This window comes from Coregonus lavaretus (genome assembly GCF_964263955.1).
Source record: "Coregonus lavaretus genome assembly, contig: SUPER_35_unloc_1, whole genome shotgun sequence".
Taxonomy (NCBI): Eukaryota; Metazoa; Chordata; class Actinopteri; order Salmoniformes; family Salmonidae; genus Coregonus; species Coregonus lavaretus.
The window spans coordinates 6,835,606-6,858,265 of NW_028167181.1; positions in this window are offsets into that span (position 1 = coordinate 6,835,606).

Below are 22,660 nucleotides of genomic sequence, written 5' to 3' on the forward strand. Positions count from 1 at the left end.
TGAGGGGTGGTCGTTTGATCCGGTGTTAAAGGTCCAGTGATTCAGTGATTCCGCCAGAAAATATGATATGTTATGGGTCGATAATGCGCTGTGCAGACAGTGCAGACTGGCCGATAATAGTCCAGGCTAGAGCTGGCTGGTAGGTAGTGCAGGCCACGGACAACGGTGAAAAACCGCTAACGGTGGCTAATAGCAAGTAGCTAGTTAGCTGGCTACTCCCATCCGGTAGACAGAGAGGTAGATAGCCGGGATATGGGCTTGAGGCTAGCTCAAGGCTAACTGGTGCTTGCTTCGGGGGCAGTGGTGATTAGCCAACAGCAACATCCATTCGGTTGCGGCTAGCTAGTTGCGATCCGGTGTTAAGGTCCAGTGATTCAGTTATTCCGGCAGAAAATCCGGTGTTCTGGGTGAAAACCGATATCGGTGGCTAATAGCAAGTAGCTAGTTAGCTGGCTAGCTAGTTTCAACTGGAGATTCTAGATAAAAGGTAAGTCAATAATAGAATCCGTTCCACATTGAGTGAGGCGGGTTGCAGGAAAGTATATTTAGTAGATGGATGAAAAATGTGATAGGGAAATATGTACGAAAAATACAAAAAATACAAAAAACAGGCTATTTACACGGACACACAACAGAGCACACGACCGCACTGCTACGCCATCTTGGAATGTTCTGTTTCTTTCTTATATCTTTGCATAATTGTCTACATTTTAAGAGCTTTATTCTATTATACTGGATTGATTTGTTGTGATATTTATACTGCTTGCTTGCCTCCATATGCAAATAGAAAATGCATATTCTGTGGATTATTTCTTTTGGAGTTGTTTAACGTTCATAAAAGCTGTCTGTCTTGACATGAGTACTTGACTTCAGTTAATCCAGTTACGCAATAACTTCTGACTTACAGCAGTGGTGGGAGGTTTGCCTTACAGGAACTAATTGTCCTTTTTATTCAAACCACAGAGTTTTGATTCCTGCTTTCAGCACACACACACACACACACACACACACACACACACACACACACACACACACACACACACACACACACACACACACACACACACACACACACACAGAAACAGATTTAGGGGTTAAGGTTACAATGGCAGGAGATGGCACCTAGAGATACCACTGATAAGTGGTACGTTGTGAAATGTTAAAGTGGAGCTGGGGTTTTGTATAAGTCAAGTATTTCAGAGAGAGCTTGTTCTCTTTCTGCAATTTAATACGAATTAGAATTTGACGTGTAAGATGTAATGAGCATGATGAATATGATGACCACTCATTACAAATATACTGTTATGACTACCTGCTTTCCAGCAGTGTTGGGGAAGCTACTCTGAAAATATAGTTTACCAAGCTACCAATTACTTGACACTGGAATAAGTTGAGCTACAGTAAGCCTACCATTAAAGAGAAATATAGTTGGTTTAACTTGCTACTATGAAAATGTTGTTCACTACTTCAAAACTACCTGGTGATTAATAAGAGACACCCCACTGGGCTAAAACTGGTTAAATCAATGTTCTTACCACGTCATTTCAACCAAAAAAAAACAATGTTATTACGTTGATACAACGTGGAAAACTGATTGGATTTGCAAAAAGTAATCAACGTTGATTTTACGTTGAATTCGCGGTTAGTGTAAATCAAAACTAGATGTTGATCTGACGTCTGTGCCCAGTGGGCCTGTTCTTTCTGAACCTTCAAAAGAGATACAGAACTTGAGTCTTTAGAACTAGACATTTTATCTACTAGGCCAATAACTCCATGCTCTCTTTTTCAAAGTGGTCTTGTCAACTTAGTTGTCTGAGCAGAGTCTTTCATTCACACAACACATGAATTATCTTCTTTACTTAAATTTTTTGCCAAAATTAACTACTGAAAACAATATAAAGATTTAAATTAAACTACCACAAACACTACGAAGATTTAAATTTAGTTAAACCAGGTATGTGATTTTGTTGAACATGTATGATGTAAACATACCTGTGTGTGATGTCAGGCCTAGATTTTTTAAAAGCGCTTTCCTCATTCCTCTCCTCATTCACTGAATCAGAGAGATCTCTCGAGGAGGTTCTTAACTTTTCTTAGGAAGGGGAAACCCCTGAACCACATTGCCTAGTGTAAGTCTACACACCCCTTGCACAGTTTTCACATTTTGCTGCCTTAAAATTAAATCTAAAAGCGCCCAAAAACTCAAATTATGTAGGCCCTAATTATTATGATATCTTGCACTGTACTGTATACTGAACAAAAATATAAATGCAACCTGTAAAGTGTTGGTCCCATGTTTCATGAGCTGAAATAAAAGATCCCAGAAATTATCCATACGCACAAAAAGCTTATTTCTCTCCAATTTTGGGCACAAATTTGTTTATATCCCTGTTAGTGAGCATTTCTCTTTTGCCAAGATGATCCATCCACCTGACAGGTGTGGCATATCAAGAAGCTGATTAAGCAGCATGATCATAAAAGGCCACTCTAAAATGTGCAATTTTGTCACACAAAACAATGTCACAGATGTCTCAAGTTTTGAGGGAGCGTGCAATCGGCACGCTGACTGCAGGAATGTCCACTAGAGCTGTTGCCAGATAATTAAATGTTAATTTCTCTACCATAAGCTGCCTCCAATGTCGTTTTAAAGAATTTGGCAGTACGTTCAACTGGCCTCACAACCGCAGACCACGTATAACCCCACCAGCCAAGGACCTCCACATCTTGCATCTTCACATGCGGGATCGTCTGAGACCAGCCACTTGAACAGCTGGTGAAACTGCAGAGTATTTCTGTCTGTAATAAAGCCCTTTTGTGGGGAAAAACTCATTCTGATTGGCTGGGCCTGGCTCCCCAGTGGGTGAGCCTTGCTCCCAAGTGGGTGGGCCTATGCCCTCCCAGGCCCACCCATGGCTGCACCCCTGCCCAGTCATGTGAAATCCATAGATTAGGGCCTATTTTATTTATTTCAATTGACTGATTTCCTTATATGAACCGTAAGTCAGTAAAATCGTTGAAATTGTTGCATGTTGAGTTTATATGTTGGCCTGGAACATGTATTCCTAGGTAGTGTCTGTCTTGTCTAGTGGAACTTCCATCCATGGTCTCCATGATAGGTGAATTGACAAAACCAGACTAAAACAATGAGAGACATCCAGTGCAGACCTGGGTTCAAATACTGTTTGAAATCGTTAAAATACTTTGACTGTTTGCTTTAACCTGCCTGGAGTGCCAGGTGAGCGAGGTTTGCACTTTTGGGACTTTTCTATTGGTTCCATTGCAACTGGCAAGCTCAATCAAGCACAGCTATAGTATCTGAAATTATTTCAATTAATATTTGAAGCCAGGTCTGATTCAATTGCTGGCGAGTGTCAAAAGCAGTGCACTATATAGGGGATAGGGTGCCATTTGGGACACATACTCAGATGTTTCCTATCCTCCCTGACTTCCTCAGGTCCCTCTGGGAGACTACCCTGAGGAACAGTTTATTGAGAAGACCCCACTGGAGAAGATCAAAGATCTCCAGAAGGAGCTGAAGGTCTTCAACTACAAAATCAAAGCCAGGAATGTGGGCCTTGCACTGCCCTATACCTATGTGAACCCTGAGAATGTTGAAAACAGTGTAGCCATCTAAAACGATTCGGGAGATACACTGCAAAAATATTAAATTTAACCTTTTTTGATGCATTTTCTGGGTACCGCAAAGCCTTACCTTCAAAGCAGTCTAAGCAGACATAGTACAGTTATGGACCTGAACTCAAACACTCATAAAAAGAATGTCCTTTTCAACATTGAAGTGCTTTCATATAAATTCTAGGAATGGATACAAAGATTTTACACAAACTGACATTGGAGAGATTTTTGACACAAAGGATGCCTGGAACCAACTCAGTTGCATTGTTTAAAATGTAAAATTATGACAAGCCAACCCAATCAAGGCTCTTTCATCTGAAACAAAAAACGATACTTGTTATTGTCCAGTTGATTCATTTTTTAACTAGCAAATCACTTGAAGGTTGTTGTGATCTGAATGGTTTTAGTGGAAGTTTATGACACAACTGAAATGAGAAATAGTCAGTTGCTCGTCCCTCTCTTTCAGTCATATTGAGAGAACCAGATCTCTTTTACAAATGAGCCCTGTTATATAAAAAATACACATTAAATACGAAATGTAATCATGTCCTCTAATGTCTTTAATCCAGTTTTCTGTTATTGATTCACTCCCTTTAATTCCTCATCCACTCCCACCTGTTTTCTGGAACCCATCCAACTTGTGCCACATGCTTCCCAGATGATTTCAACACAACATATCACCTATAAAGACCTGTTTTTGAGTGTAAAAAAAACTGTTGGCCCAGTTTAAAATACACATGCTATATTAACAACTGTTGTTATCAGATCAAGACAGTAGAATCCCTATTAGATCACATTTACAGTTGAAGTCGGAAGTTTACATACACCTTAGCCAAATACATTTAAACTCAGTTTTTCACAATTCCTGACATTTAATCCTAGTAAAAATTCCCTGTCTTAGGTCAGTTAGGATCACCACTTTATTTTAAGAATGTGAAATGTCAGAATAATAGTAGAGAGAAGGATTTATTTCAGCTTTTATTTCTTTCATCACATTCCCAGTGGGTCAGAAGTTTCCATACACTCAATTAGTATTTGGTAACATTGTCTTTAAATTGTTTAACTCAAACGTTTCAGGTAGCCTTCCACAAGCTTCCCACAATAAGTTGGGTGAATTTTGGCCCATTCCTCCTGACAGAGCTGGTGTAACTCTGTCAGGTTTGTAGGCCTCCTTGCTCACACACGCTTATTCAGTTCTGCCCACAGATTTTCTATAGGATTGAGGTCAGGGCTTTGTGATGGCCACTCCAATACCTTGACTTTGTTGTCCTTAAGCCATTTTGCCACAACTTTTGGAAGTATGCTTAGGGTCATTGTCCTTTTGGAAGACCCATTTGCGACCAAGCTTTAACTTCCTGACTGATGTCTTGAGATGTTGCTTCAATATATCCACATAATTTTCCTTCCTCATGATGCCATCTATTTTGTGAAGTGCACCAGTCCCTCCTGCAGCAAAGCACCCCCACAGCATGATGCTGCCACCCCCGTGCTTCACGGTTGGGATGGTGTTCTTCGGCTTGCAAGCAACTCCCTTTTTCCTCCAAACATAACGATGGTCATAATGGCCAAACAGTTCTATTTTTGTTTCATCAGACCAGAGGACATTTCTCCAAAAAGTACGATCTTTGTCCCCATGTGCAGTTGCAAACCGTAGTCTGGCTTTTTTATGGCGGTTTTGGAGCAGTGGCTTCTTCCTTGGTGAGCGGCCTTTCAGGTTATGTCGATATAGGACTCTTTTTACTGTGGATATAAATACTTTTGTACCTGTTTCCTCCAGCATCTTCACAAGGTCCTTTGCTGTTGTTCTGGGATTGATTTGCACATTTTCGCACCAAAGTACGTTCATCTCTAGGAGACAGAACGCGTCTCATTCCTGAGTGGTATGACGGCTGCGTGGTCCCATGGTGTTTATACTTACGTACTATTGTTTGTACCGATGAACGTGGTACCTTCAGGCGTTTGGAAATTGCTCCCAAGGATGAACCAGACTTGTGGAGGTCTACTTGTGTCATTTACAAAGGAGATGTCCTAACCGACTTGCCAAAACTATAGTTTGTTAACAAGAAATTTGTGGAGTGGTTGAAAAACGAGTTTTAATGACTCCAACCTAAGTGTATGTAAACCTCAGAATTCAACTGTAAGTCTACATTTGGTATTAAAATATTTCTCTTCAGATCATAATGCGTCCTTTCTGTTTCTAGACCTGTCTGACAACACCAGGGTCGTATACAAACCAAGCGGAATTTGTCCAATTAGAAACGTGTGTTTTCGTTTTCCATTGTGAAACATTTTGCTAATGAATACAACCCCGATTTGGTCAAACGTTGCCGTGATCCATGCACCACATGTTCGTATCACGTTGCATGTTTATGCAAGGTGTAAATGAGGGCTTAACTAGCTAACAATTATAGTGAGAGAGAACGTTTTTGTAATGTTGTCACGATCGTCTGAAGGATTGGACCAATGCGCAGCGTTGCGAGTGAACATGATGACTTTATTAATCAAAGCAACCACGAAAAACAACAAAAGACAATACGTGAAGTTCTATACTGAATTACGACAAACAGCAACAAAGAAACAATAACCCACCACACAAAGGAGAAAACACACAGAATATATATGGCTCCCAATCAGAGATAACGAGCCGACAGCTGACACTCGTTACCTCCGATTGGGAGTCATCGACCAATCACCACCTGACACAAACAAAATGAAACTCACCCATCCCCAACACCACCAAATGAAATACACCCAAACACATGAAAATGAACAACCCTGGCTCAATTATAAACGTCCATAGAGCCAGAGTGTCACAGTACCCCCCCCTAAAGGTGCGAACTCCGGGCGCACCAACATCAGGACTAGGGGAGGGTCTGGGTGGGCGTCTGTCCATGGTGGCGGCTCTGGCCCCGGTCGTGATCCCCACCCCACCACAGTCACAACCTGCTTCGGTAGCCTCCTCCCAATGACCACCCTCCACCTAACCCCACCTGGACTAAGGGGCAACCCCGGACTAAGGGGCAGCATCGGCCTAAGGGGCAGCACCGGGATAAGGGGCAGCACCGGGATAAGGGGCAGCACCGGGACAAGGGGCAGCACCGGACTACGGGGCAGTACCGGACTAAAGGGCAGTACAGGACTAAGGGGCAGCACCGGGCTAAGGGGCAGTACCGGGCTAAGGGGCGGCACCGGGCTAAGGGGCGGCACCGGGCTAAGGGGCAGCACCGGACTAAGGGGCAGCACCGGGCTAAAGGGCAGCACCGAACTAAGGGGCAGCACCGGACTAAGGGGCAGCACCGGGCTAAGGGGCAGCACCGGACTAAGGGGCAGCACCGGGCTAAAGGGCAGCACCGAACTAAGGGGCAGCACCGGACTAAGGGGCAGCACCGGGCTAAGGGGCAGCACCGGGCTAAGGGGCATCACCTGACTAGATGGAGGATCCTGGCTGGCTGGCTCTGGCGGATCCTGGCGGGACGGCTCTGGCGGATCCTGGCGGGACGGCTCTGGCGGATCCTGGCGGGACGGCTCTGGCGGATCCAGGCTGGACGGCTCTGGCGGATCCTGGCGGGACGGCTCTGGCGGATCCTGGCGGGACGGCTCTGGCGGATCCTGGCTGGACGGCTCTGGCGGATCCTGGCTGGACGGCTCTGGCGGATCCTGGCTGGACGGCTCTGGCGGATCCTGGCTGGACGGCTCTGGCGGATCCTGGCTGGCTGACGGATCTGGTTGCTCATGGCTGGCTGACGGATCTGGCTGCTCATGGCTGGCTGACGGATCTGGCTGCTCATGGCTGGCTGACGGATCTGGCTGCCCATGGCTGGCTGACGGATCTGGCTGCTCATGGCTCGCTGACGGATCTGGCTGCTCATGGCTGGCTGACGGATCTGGCTGCTCATGGCTGGCTGACGGGTCTGGCTGCTCATGGCTGGCTGACGGATCTGGCTGCTCATGGCTGGCTGACGGATCTGGCTGCTCATGGCTGGCTGACGGATCTGGCTGCTCATGGCTGGCTGACGGGTCTGGCTGCTCATGGCTGGCTGACGGATCTGGCTGCTCATGGCTGGCTGACGGATCTGGCTGCTCATGGCTGGCTGACGGGTCTGGCTGCTCATGGCTGGCTGACGGATCTGGCTGCTCATGGCTGGCTGACGGATCTGGCTGCTCATGGCTGGCTGACGGATCTGGCTGCTCATGGCTGGCTGACGGATCTGGCTGCTCATGGCTGGCTGACGGATCTGGCTGCTCATGGCTGGCTGACGGATCTGGCTGCTCATGGCTGGCTGACGGATCTGGCTGCTCATGGCTGGCTGATGGTGCTGGCTGGGAGGCTGGCGGTGGAGGCGGACCCCAGCCTCGGATTGCAGTCATCACCTCCAGCAGGGCGGCTCCCATCTGCAGGAGTTGCTCTTTCTGGTCCCGAACCTGAGCTTCCAGTCTAGTCTGGGCTGCGTCGGCTCCTGCTGATTCCATAGCAGGTGTATGATTCTGTCTGGCGGACGGCTCTGAAGGCTCATGGCAGACGGACGGCTTTGCAGGCTCAGTACAGACGGGCGGCTTATGCAGCGCTTGGCAGACGGGCAGTTCAGACGCCCTAGGGCAGACGGCAGACTCTGGCCGGCTGGCGACGCACATCGTGGACCTGGTGCGTGGAGTAGGAACAGACCGGTCCGTACCGGGAACACCCACCACTGGCCTTAACTGGGGATCAAGAACGGACCGGACCAGACTGGGAACACACTTCAGTCTCTCATGCCGTGCCACAACAACTTCCCTCCCTCTACTCGCCAATGGCTCCCGTAATCCGATAGCCTTCTCTCCAGCTCTACCTGTGGCAGCCTCCTGCTGCCCAGGCGCCCAAGCCATGTGCCCCCCCAAAAAAATTTTTTGGGGAGTAACCACGGGCTTCCAGCCTCGACTCCGCGCTTCCTCTTCATACCACCTCCTCTCGGCTGCAGCTGCCTCCAGCTCTTCACGAGGGCGGTGATATTCCTCCTCATACCACCTCCTCTCGGCTGCAGCTGTCTCCAGCTCTTCACGAGGGCGGTGATATTCCTCCGGTTGTGCCCAAGGACCCTTTCCAGCCCGAATCTCCTCCCATGTCCAAAAATCCTTAGGAGGCGTCCATAAATCCTGCGTAGGTAGGTCCTGTTGCCGCTTGTTACGCCGCTTGGTCCTCTTGTGGTGGGTTATTCTGTCACGATCGTCTGAAGGATTGGACCAATGCGCAGCGTTGCGAGTGAACATGATGACTTTATTAATCAAAGCAACCACGAAAAACAACAAAAGACGATACGTGAAGTTCTATACTGAATTACGACAAACAGCAACAAAGAAACAATAACCCACCACACAAAGGAGAAAACACACAGAATATATATGGCTCCCAATCAGAGATAACGAGCCGACAGCTGACACTCGTTACCTCCGATTGGGAGTCATCGACCAATCACCACCTGACACAAACAAAATGAAACTCACCCATCCCCAACACCACCAAATGAAATACACCCAAACACATGAAAATGAACAACCCTGGCTCAATTATAAACGTCCATAGAGCCAGAGTGTCACAGTACCCCCCCCTAAAGGTGCGAACTCCGGGCGCACCAACATCAGGACTAGGGGAGGGTCTGGGTGGGCGTCTGTCCATGGTGGCGGCTCTGGCCCCGGTCGTGATCCCCACCCCACCACAGTCACAACCTGCTTCGGTAGCCTCCTCCCAATGACCACCCTCCACCTAACCCCACCTGGACTAAGGGGCAACCCCGGACTAAGGGGCAGCATCGGCCTAAGGGGCAGCACCGGGATAAGGGGCAGCACCGGGATAAGGGGCAGCACCGGGACAAGGGGCAGCACCGGACTACGGGGCAGTACCGGACTAAAGGGCAGTACAGGACTAAGGGGCAGCACCGGGCTAAGGGGCAGTACCGGGCTAAGGGGCGGCACCGGGCTAAGGGGCGGCACCGGGCTAAGGGGCAGCACCGGACTAAGGGGCAGCACCGGGCTAAAGGGCAGCACCGAACTAAGGGGCAGCACCGGACTAAGGGGCAGCACCGGGCTAAGGGGCAGCACCGGGCTAAGGGGCATCACCTGACTAGATGGAGGATCCTGGCTGGCTGGCTCTGGCGGATCCTGGCGGGACGGCTCTGGCGGATCCTGGCGGGACGGCTCTGGCGGATCCTGGCGGGACGGCTCTGGCGGATCCAGGCTGGACGGCTCTGGCGGATCCAGGCTGGACGGCTCTGGCGGATCCTGGCGGGACGGCTCTGGCGGATCCTGGCTGGACGGCTCTGGCGGATCCTGGCTGGACGGCTCTGGCGGATCCTGGCTGGACGGCTCTGGCGGATCCTGGCTGGACGGCTCTGGCGGATCCTGGCTGGACGGCTCTGGCGGATCCTGGCTGGCTGACGGATCTGGTTGCTCATGGCTGGCTGACGGATCTGGCTGCTCATGGCTGGCTGACGGATCTGGCTGCTCATGGCTGGCTGACGGATCTGGCTGCCCATGGCTGGCTGACGGATCTGGCTGCTCATGGCTCGCTGACGGATCTGGCTGCTCATGGCTGGCTGACGGATCTGGCTGCTCATGGCTGGCTGACGGGTCTGGCTGCTCATGGCTGGCTGACGGATCTGGCTGCTCATGGCTGGCTGACGGATCTGGCTGCTCATGGCTGGCTGACGGATCTGGCTGCTCATGGCTGGCTGACGGGTCTGGCTGCTCATGGCTGGCTGACGGATCTGGCTGCTCATGGCTGGCTGACGGATCTGGCTGCTCATGGCTGGCTGACGGGTCTGGCTGCTCATGGCTGGCTGACGGATCTGGCTGCTCATGGCTGGCTGACGGATCTGGCTGCTCATGGCTGGCTGACGGATCTGGCTGCTCATGGCTGGCTGACGGATCTGGCTGCTCATGGCTGGCTGACGGATCTGGCTGCTCATGGCTGGCTGACGGATCTGGCTGCTCATGGCTGGCTGACGGATCTGGCTGCTCATGGCTGGCTGATGGTGCTGGCTGGGAGGCTGGCGGTGGAGGCGGACCCCAGCCTCGGATTGCAGTCATCACCTCCAGCAGGGCGGCTCCCATCTGCAGGAGTTGCTCTTTCTGGTCCCGAACCTGAGCTTCCAGTCTAGTCTGGGCTGCGTCGGCTCCTGCTGATTCCATAGCAGGTGTATGATTCTGTCTGGCGGACGGCTCTGAAGGCTCATGGCAGACGGACGGCTTTGCAGGCTCAGTACAGACGGGCGGCTTATGCAGCGCTTGGCAGACGGGCAGTTCAGACGCCCTAGGGCAGACGGCAGACTCTGGCCGGCTGGCGACGCACATCGTGGACCTGGTGCGTGGAGTAGGAACAGACCGGTCCGTACCGGGAACACCCACCACTGGCCTTAACTGGGGATCAAGAACGGACCGGACCAGACTGGGAACACACTTCAGTCTCTCATGCCGTGCCACAACAACTTCCCTCCCTCTACTCGCCAATGGCTCCCGTAATCCGATAGCCTTCTCTCCAGCTCTACCTGTGGCAGCCTCCTGCTGCCCAGGCGCCCAAGCCATGTGCCCCCCCCAAAAAAATTTTTGGGGAGTAACCACGGGCTTCCAGCCTCGACTCCGCGCTTCCTCTTCATACCACCTCCTCTCGGCTGCAGCTGCCTCCAGCTCTTCACGAGGGCGGTGATATTCCTCCTCATACCACCTCCTCTCGGCTGCAGCTGTCTCCAGCTCTTCACGAGGGCGGTGATATTCCTCCGGTTGTGCCCAAGGACCCTTTCCAGCCCGAATCTCCTCCCATGTCCAAAAATCCTTAGGAGGCGTCCATAAATCCTGCGTAGGTAGGTCCTGTTGCCGCTTGTTACGCCGCTTGGTCCTCTTGTGGTGGGTTATTCTGTCACGATCGTCTGAAGGATTGGACCAATGCGCAGCGTTGCGAGTGAACATGATGACTTTATTAATCAAAGCAACCACGAAAAACAACAAAAGACGATACGTGACGTTCTATACTGAATTACGACAAACAGCAACAAAGAAACAATAACCCACCACACAAAGGAGAAAACACACAGAATATATATGGCTCCCAATCAGAGATAACGAGCCGACAGCTGACACTCGTTACCTCCGATTGGGAGTCATCGACCAATCACCACCTGACACAAACAAAATGAAACTCACCCATCCCCAACACCACCAAATGAAATACACCCAAACACATGAAAATGAACAACCCTGGCTCAATTATAAACGTCCATAGAGCCAGAGTGTCACAAATGTTCCCCTGATGTTTGAGTGTCCAGTTTTCCATTAGTCCTGGGAACATTCTACAGTGCCGTGAAAAAAGTATTTGCCCTTTTATAATTTTCTCTACTTTGCATATTTTTGATACTGAATGTTATCAGATCTTCAACCAAAACCTAATATTAGATAAAGGGAACCTGAGTGAACAAATAACACAAAAATTGCATACTTATTTTATTTATTTCGTAAACAAAGTTATGCAACACCCAATGCCCCTGTGTGAAAAAGTAATTGCCCCCTTATACTCAATAACTGGATGTGCCACCTTTAGCTACAATGACTCCAACAAAACACTTCCTGTAGTTGTCGATCAGTCTTTCACGATGCCTAGAAGTCAACAATGTCTCATACAACCTTTCTGTAGTGTGGATGGCAGAACAAGAGAACAAACAATCATCAATCATTCCTTTATATCAAGTAATATTTTTCAAATTAGAGTTGACCAACCACAGACCAATCCAACCGAGATATCCATTCAGATCAAACCTCCCAACATTTTCTAGCCGGGGTTCATTCACACCTTCGTGTGAAAACCTGAGGGGGTGGTCTGAGTACAATATAGAGATTCACTCTGAACAAATTAATTTATTCCCCCGGGGAGGGGGGTGGGGTCTGACGCTTCAGACGGCTATATCAGTCTGCTTATACGGGACTATTAAAGGCCCTGTACACCACGTTTGTGAATAAATAAATAAAAAATATATATATATTTACACTACCGGTGAAAGTTTTAGAACACCTACTCATTCAAGGGTTTTTCTTTATTTTTACTATTTTCTACATTGTAGAATAATAGTGAAGACATCAAAACTATGAAATAACACATATGGAATCATGTAGTAACCAAAAAAGTGTTAAACAAATCAAAATATATCTGATATTTGAGATTCTTCAAATAGCCACCCTTTGCCTTGATGACAGCTTTGCACAATCTTGGCATTCTCTCAACCAGCTTCACCTGGAATGCTTTTCCAACAGTCTTGAAGGAGTTCCCACATATGCTGAGCACTTGTTGGCTGATATTTCTTCAATCTGCAGTCGAACTCATCCCAAACCATCTCAATTGGGGGGGATTGTGGAGGCCAGGTCATCTGATGCAGCACTCCATCACTCTCCTTGGTCAAATAGCCCTTACACAGCCTGGAGGTGTGTTTTGGGACATTGTCCTGTTGAAAAACAAATGATAGTCCCACTAAGCGCAAACCAGATGGGATGGCATATCGCTGCATAATGCTGTGTTAGCCTTGCTGGTTAAGTGTGCCTTGAATTCTAAATAAATCACAGACAGTGTCACCAGCAAAGCACCCCCACACCATCACACCTCCTCCTACATGCTTCACGGTGGGAACCACACATGTGGAGATAATCTGTTCTTCTACTCTACGTCTCACAAAGACAGGGCAGTTGGAACCAAAAATCTCACATTTGGACTCATCAGACCAAAGGACAGATTTCCACCGGTCTAATGTCCATTGCTCATGTTAGTTGGCCCAAGCATGTCTCTTCTTCTTATTGGTGTCCTTCAGTAGTGGTTTATTTGCAGCAATTCAACCATGAAGGCCTGATTCACGAAGTCTCCTCTGAACAGTTGATGTTGAGATGTGTCTGTTACTTGAATTCTGTGAAGCATTTATTTGGGCTGCAATCTGAGGTGCAGTTAACTCTAATGAACGTATCCTCTGCAGCAGAGGTAACTCTGGGTCTTCCTTTCCTGTGGCGGTCCTCATGAGAGCCAGTTTCATCATAGCGCTTGATTGTTTTTGTGACTGCACTTGAAGAAACTTTAAAAGTTCTTGACATTTTCCGGATTGACTGACCTTCATGTCTTAAAGTAATGATGGACTGTCGTTTCTCTTTGCTTATTTGAGCTGTTCTTGCCATAATATGGACTTGGTCTTTTACCAAATAGGGCTATCTTCTGTATACCACCCCTACCTTGTCACAACACAACTGATTGGCTCAAACACATTAAGAAGGAAAGAAATTCCACACATTAACTTTTAAGAAGGCACACCTGTTAATTGAAATGCATTCCAGGTGACTGCCTCATGAAGCTGGTTGAGAGAATGCCAAGAGTGTGAAAAGCTGTCATCAATGCAAAGGGTGGCTACTTTGAAGAATCTCAAATATAAAATATATTTAGATTTGTTTAACACTTTTTTGGTTACTACATGATTCCATGTGTTATTTCATAGTTTTGATGTCTTCACTATTATTCTACAATGTAGAAAATAGTAAACATAAAGAAAAACCCTTGAATGAGTAGGTGTGTCCAAACTTTTGACAGGTACTGTATATATATATTTTAACAGAATAGTTTCACCATAATAAAACAAGAGTTCAGTTCACGTTACAGGGTTGACCTTAAAATGAGGAACAATGATGTTGAAAATGTGGAGAAATGTTGTCGTTTTGACCAGATTTGGTCAATTGTTGCCGTGATCCACGCACCACATGTTCCTATCACATGTTGCATGTTTATGCAAGGTGTAAATGGGGGCTTACCCAGCTAACAATTATAGGGAGAAAGAACAATTTTGTAATGTTCCCATAATGTTTGAGTGTCCAGTTTTCCATTAGTCCTAGGAACATTCTACAGTGCCGTGAAAAAGTGTTTGCCCCTTTTATAATTTTCTCTACTTTTCTCTATTTTTGATACTGAATGTTATCAGATCTCCAACCAAAACCTAATATTAGATAAAGGGAACCTGAGTGAACAAATAACACAACATGCCAAGAGTGTGCAAAGCTGTCATCAAGGCAAAGGGTGGCTACTTTGATTCCATGTGTTATTTCATAGTTTTGATGTCTTCACTATTATTCTACAATGTAGGAAATAGTAAAAATAAAGAAAAACCCTTGAAAGAGTAGGTGTGTCCAAACTTTTGACTGGTACTGTATATATATATATATATATATATATATATATTTTAACGGAATAGTTTCACCATAATAAAACAAGAGTTCAGTTCACGTTACAGGGTTGACCTTAAAATGAGGAACAATGATGTTGAAAATGTGGAGAAATGTTGTCTTTATTCATATAAAAAAATCTGATTTGTAGAATTGTCATTGTGATCTATATTAAAGGGCACTATATTTAATATAACAGGCTATTAAAATTCAATATGAGTGCACAATTTCTTCTTAAAATATCAAAGGGATGCAAAATGTACTTTATTCCTAGAACAACCCTCCTACGACGTATGCTTGTGTTAGCAGAAAGCACAAGCATTTCAAAATGACTCGTCTCCACACTCTCACCTACGGTATGTAGAGCATTCCAGTTTCCAGTAAGATTTAAAAGATTTTCCAAAGAAAGAGAGGCATTAGGTGATCCCAAGCTCCAAAAAAACAGGTGCTTGGTATTTGATTGATGAGAAAAGAAATGTATTCGTGCACAGTCATGTTTGTGAAGCTAGCATGTCCCTCAACATCTTATCAAGGAAGTAATAGTTTGTTTGTAAGGTTGTAACAATATTAATAATAATATTCCTCACCAAGACCCATAATCAGACCCATGTCATTTGTATATTAACAAAGTCTAGTACATTCCATAAGGTAATTAACTATGTGCAAGAAAGTATTAGGCTATGAGTTATAGTTGACTAGCAAAAATTGGTCTGAAAGTTAAATCGAAGGCATTTAATAACATTGTAAAATGAACTAATTCCATTATACATCGCAGAAGCATAATTTTAAATTAATTATCATTTAGAGAGAGAGAGAGAACCTCAGGCAGCATTAAGAAGAGATCTGAGACCCTTTTGTAACCATTTGACCTGTTCGTATTCAAACTATGAGTTGTTGTGGTCCTCTGTAGCTCAACTGGTAGAGCACGGCGCTTGTAACGCCAAGGTAGTGGGTTCGATCCCCGGGACCACCCATACACAAAAATGTATGCACGCATGACTGTAAGTCGCTTTGGATAAAAGCATCTGCTAAATGGCATATTATTATTATTATTATATTATTGTTGACCAATAGAATCCTGTAAAAGTTAACTTCCAATCAGATCACCAGACCTACAGGATGGGATCACCACACTTCTACTCCCCAGAGGTGGGAACAATGCAGATGAGGCACAATTCTTCAGAAAGACATCTTTGTGTAATGATTGTATTCCTCTGAAGAGTTTTAAGCCTAGACCTGACACTCCCAAAACTATATTAATGACTAAGGCATTATTAACTTCCTTCTCTTATCAGATTGCGAGTTTTGCAATTTCATATCCACTTCCATTGAAACAATTGTTAACAGAAATAAGATTCAACCTCACACTCTTTTCTACAGGAAACATTGAAAGCTGTTTTGAGAGGACAAATAATTTCATACCAAAAAAAATGGAAATCGGAACTACTCAAATTAACACATTCTGTTCTTGGAATAGATCATCAATACTCTGTGAATCCCACTCCAGAATTATACAAGAAACGACTGAATCGACACACCAAATTTGATTGGATGTCCACCAAAAAAAGCTGAACGTATGCAATCCCTTGCGCGCTCTGATTAAATGTAATTTAACCGCTGAAAACCCTCCCACTTGCTGGCCAACAGATTTTCTCATAGAGTTTTCATTCAATGAGGTTTTCAGTACATTTATCTTAAGCAATCCCTTTAACCTCTACGGGACGGTTGAGCTAACGTGCGCTAATGTGATTAGCATGACTGTTGTAAGTAACAGCAAACTTTCCAGGACGTAGACATGTCTTATATGGGCAGAAAGCTTAGATGATTATTAATCTAACTGCACTGTCCAATTTACAGTAGCTATTACAGTGAAAAAATACCATGCTATTGTTTGAGGAGAGTGCACAACAACAAAAAACTTATCACGGCAACTGGTTTGATACATTCACCTCTGAAGGTAAATAATGTACTTACGTTCAGTAATCTTGCTCTAATTTGTCATCCTAAGGGTCCCAGAGATAAAATGTAGCAGAGTTTTGTTTGATAAAATCCATTTTTATATTCAAATGTAGGAACTGGGTTCCTACTGCTGTCTCTGGCTCCACACCCACCCCACCCGGCCATCTAGATGTGTGAAAGTTAGTGTATAAGTTAATGATCCATCATGTATGACATTCCAGGGAGTGTGTAAACTTACATTTTGTATTACCATATAATTTTTGTATGTTCTCTATAGTTATGTACTTGAAAATGTATCAATTGACCAATTCGGCACATCTGGTCATAAAATAGTCTAGTATTGCAATGCTTCACTGGATCAATCTGAAACTTTGCATACACCCTGCTGCCATCTAGTGGCTGAAATTTTAATTGTGCCTAAACGGCTATATTATATTGTGGCCTTTCTCTTGCATTTCAAAGATGATGGAGAAAAAAATATTAATAGAAAACGAATGTTTTTTTGTTTGTATTATCTTTTACCAGATCTAATGAGTTATATTCTCCTACATGAACTTACATTTTCACAATCTTCAAAGTGTTTCCTTTCAAATGGTATCAATAATATGCATATCATTGCTTCAGTTCCTGAGCTACAGGCAGTTAGATTTGGGAAAGTCATTTTAGGCCAAAAAAATGAAAAAACTGTTTGGAGAACCTTTACGAAAGATAGAAAATGCTGGTTTGATTAATTCAGAAAATTACCACATTCAGTTCTTCAAACCATGGTATTGTTGGAAAATGTTTGTACATAGAATTATAATAGAGATAATAGTGTACAATAATAGGCTATACACTCGTCTGTTGCCTGCACTAACCATTGTTACTAATGATACTCAGCAACAACCACATGATTGTGACTGTGTTTACAAAGGAAGCAACTGAAGGTAAACAAAACAATGTAATTAAATGGATTAATAATGTAGGCTATACCACCTGAAGGTAACTAACAGTAAATAGGCAGTTGAATATGTGTGGTTATTAGGCCTACTGACGGCCGATACTGATAGTGGCTAATATCATATGAGATAAATACATAGCTGTATTATATGAGCTGTATCATGTGAGCTTAATACATAGCTGTATTATATGAGCTATATCATAGCTGTATCATATGAGCTAAATATATAGCTGTATTATATGAGCTATACCATAGCTGTATCATATGAGCTAAATATATAGCTGTATTATATGAGCTATACCATAGCTGTATCATATGAGCTATATCATAGCTGCATCATATGAGCTAAATACATAGCTGTATTATATGAGCTATATCATAGCTGTATCATATGAGCTATATCATAGCTGCATCATATGAGCTAAATACATAGCTGTATTATATGAGCTATATCATAGCTGTATCATATGAGCTATTTCATAGCTGTATCATATGAGCTATATCATAGCTGTATCATATGAGCTATATCATAGCTGTATCATATGAGCTAAATACATAGCTGTATTATATGAGCTATATCATAGCTCCTCTGTAGCTCAGCTGGTAGAGCACGGCGCTTGAAACGCCAAGGTAGTGGGTTCGATCCCCGGGACCACCCATACACAAAAATGTATGCACGCATGACTGTAAGTCGCTTTGGATAAAAGCGTCTGCTAAATGGCATATTATTATTATTATTATATAGCTGTATCATATGAGCTATATCGTAGCTGTATCATATGAGCTATATCAAAGCTGTATCATATGAGCTATATAATAGCTGTATCATATGAGCTGTATCATTTACATTACATTTACATTTACGTCATTTAGCAGACGCTCTTATCCAGAGCGACTTACAAATTGGTGCATTCACCCTATAGCCAGTGGGATAACCACTTTACAATATATATATATATATATATATATATTTTTTTTTTTTTTTTTTTTTGGGGGGGGGGGGTGGGGGTAGAAGGATTACTTTATCCTATCCCAGGTATTCCTTAAAGAGGTGGGGTTTCAAATGTCTCCGGAAGGTGGTGAGTGACTCCGCTGTCCTAGCGTCGTGAGGGAGCTTGTTCCACCATTGGGGTGCCAGAGCAGCGAACAGTTTTGACTGGGCTGAGCGGGAACTATGCTTCCGCAGAGGAAGGGGAGCCAGCAGGCCAGAGGTGGATGAACGCAATGCCCTCGTTTGGGTGTAGGGACTGATCAGAGCCTGAAGGTACGGAGGTGCCGTTCCCCTCACAGCTCCATAGGCAAGCACCATGGTCTTGTAACAGATGCTATTATTATTATTATTATTATTATTGTAATGAGCTATATCATAGCTGTATCATATGAGCTATATCATAGCTGAATCATATTAGCTATATTATAGCTGTATCATATGAGCTATATCGTAGCTGTATCATATGAGCTATATTATAGCTGTATCATTTGAGCTATATCATAGCTGTATCATAAGAGCTATATCATAGCTGTATCATATGAGCTAAATACATAGCTGTATTATATGAGCTGTATCATAGCTGTATCATATGAGCTATATCATAGCTGTATTATATGAGCTATATCATATCTGTATCATATGCGCTAAATACATAGCTGTATTATATGAGCTATATAATAGCTGTATTATATGAGCTGTATCATAGCTGTATCATATGATCTAAATCATAGCTGTATCATATGAGCTGTATCATAGCTGTATCATATGAGCTATATCATAGCTGTATCAAATGAGCTATATCGTAGATGTATCATATGAGCTATTTCATAGCTGTATCATATGAGCTATATCATAGCTGTATCATATGAACTATATCATAGCTGTATCATATGAGCTATATCATAGCTGTATCATATGAGCTATATCATAGCTGTATCATATGAGCTATATCATAGCTGTATCATATTAGCTTTCCAGGCACTATGAGATCTGGCATGTGACTGCAATGTAGTTGACCTGGAACATGTATTCCTAGGTAGTGTCTGTCTAATCTAGTGAAACTTCCATCCATGGTTTCTATGCTATGTGAATTGACGAAACCAGACTAAAACAATGAGAGCCATCCAGTTCAGACCTGGGTTCAAATACTATTTGAAATCATTGGAATACTTTGAGTGTTTGCTCGCCAGGTGGGCGAGGTTTTCACTTTTGGGACTTTTCTATTGGTTCCATTTCAACTGGCAAACTCAATCAAGCACAGCTAAAGTACCTCAAGTGAATTCAATTAGTATTTGAAGCCAGGTCTGATTCAATTGCTGGCGAGTGTCAAAAGTATTGCACTATTTAGGGGATAGGGTGCCATTTGGGATACATCCTCAGACTTTTCCTATCCTCCCTGACTTCCTCAGGTCCCTCTGGGAGACTAACCTGATTTCACCTGTTTTCTGGAACCCATCCAACTTGTGCCAACACGCTTCCCAGATGATTTCAACACAACGTATCACCTGTCATGTCCTGTAAAGAAACCTGTTGGCCCAGTTTACAATACACATGACACTATATTAACAACTGTTGTTATCAGATCAAGACAGTAGAATCACTATTAGATCACATTTAAGTGTCTACATTTGGTATTAAAATATGTATTTTCAGATCATAATGAGTCCTTTCTGTTTCTAGGCCTGTCTGACAACACTAGGGTCGTGTACGAACCAAGCAGAATTTGTCCAATAAGAAATGCGTGTTTTCGTTTTGACCAGATTTGGTCAATTGTTGCCGTGATCCACGCACCACATGTTCCTATCACATGTTGCATGTTTATGCAAGGTGTAAATGGGGGCTTACCCAGCTAACAATTATAGGGAGAAAGAACAATTTTGTAATGTTCCCATAATGTTTGAGTGTCCAGTTTTCCATTAGTCCTAGGAACATTCTACAGTGCCGTGAAAAAGTGTTTGCCCCTTTTATAATTTTCTCTACTTTTCTCTATTTTTGATACTGAATGTTATCAGATCTCCAACCAAAACCTAATATTAGATAAAGGGAACCTGAGTGAACAAATAACAAAACATGCCAAGAGTGTGCAAAGCTGTCATCAAGGCAAAGGGTGGCTACTTTGAAGAATCTCAAATATAAAATATATTTTGATTTGTTTAACACTTTTTTGGTTACTACATGATTCCATATGTGTTATTTCATAGTTTTGATGTCTTCACCATTATTCTACAATGTAGAAAATAGTAAAAATAAAGAAAAACCCTTGAATGAGTAGGTGTGTCCAAACTTTTGACTGGTACTGTATATATATATTTTAACAGAATAGTTTCACCATAATAAAACAAGAGTTCAGTTCACGTTACAGGGTTGACCTTAAAATGAGGAACAACAATGTTGAAAATGTGGAGAAATGTTGTCTTTATTCATATAAAAAAATCTGATTTGTAGAATTTTCCTTGTGATCTATATTAAAGGGCACTATATTTAATATAACAGGCTTTTAAAATTCAATATGAGTGCACCATTTCTTCTTAAAATATCAAAGGGATGCTAAATGTACTCTATTCCTGGAACAACCCTCCTATGACGTATGCTTGTGTTAGCAGAAAGCACAAGCATTTCAAAATGACTCGTCTCCACACTCTCACCTAGAGCATTCAAGATTCCAGTAAGATTTAAAAGATTTTCCAAACAAAGAGAGGCATTAGGTGAACACAAGCTCTAAAAACACAGGTGCTTGGTATACGATTGATGAGAAAAGAAATGTATTCGTGCACAGTCATGTTTGTGAAGCTAGCATGTCCCTCAGCATCTTATCAAGGAAGTAATAGTTTGTTTGTAAGGTTGTAACAATATTAATATTAATATTACTCACCAAGACCCATAATCAGACCCATGTCATTTGTATATTAACAAAGTCTAGTACATTCCATAAGGTAATTAGCAATGTGCAAGAAAGTATTAGGCTATGAGTTATAGTTGACTAGCAAAAATTGGTCTGAAAGTTAAATCGAAGGCATTTAATAACATTGTTAAATTAATTAATTCCATTATACATCGCAGAAGCATAAGTTTAAATTAATTATCATTTAGAGAGAGAGAGAGAGAGAGAGAGAACCTCAGGACAGCATCAAGAAGAGATCTGAGACCCTTTTGTAACCATTTGACCTGTTGGTATTCAAACTATGAGTTGTTGACCAATAGAATCCTGTAAAAGTTCACTTCCAATCAGATCACCAGACCTACAGGATGTGATCACCACACTTCTACTCCCCAGAGGTGGGAACAATGCAGATGAGGCACAATTCCTCAGAAATACATGTTTGTGTAATGATTGTATTCCTCTGAAGAGTTTTAAGCCGAGACCTGACACTCCCAAACCTGTATGAATGACTAAGGCATTATTAACTTCCTTCTCTTATCAGATAAGAGTCACACTCTTTTCTACAGGAAACATTGAAAGCTGTTTTGAGAGGACAAATAATTTCATACCAAAAAAAAGGAAATCGCCTTTCTTACGCACACCTTTCCTACGCACTTCTCAGTAGTTGGTATTCAGACTTACTTTGTGCAGGTGCGTAAAGGGTTTTGCAGACGTGGTTCCCCTGTGCGCTCTGAATAAATGTAATTTAACCGCTGAATACCCTCCCACTTGCTGGCCAACAGATTTTCTCATTGAGTTTTCATTCAATTAGGTTTACAGTACATTTATCTTAAGCCATCACTTTAACCTCTATGGGATCGGTGTCCTGTATACGGGACGGTTGAGCTAATGTGCGCTAATGTGATTAGCATGACTGTTGTAAGTAACAGCAAACTTTCCAGGACGTAGACATGTCTTATATGGGCAGAAAGCTTAGATTATTATTAATCTAACTGCAGTGTCCAATTTACAGTAGCTATTACAGTGAAAAAATACCATGCTATTGTTTGAG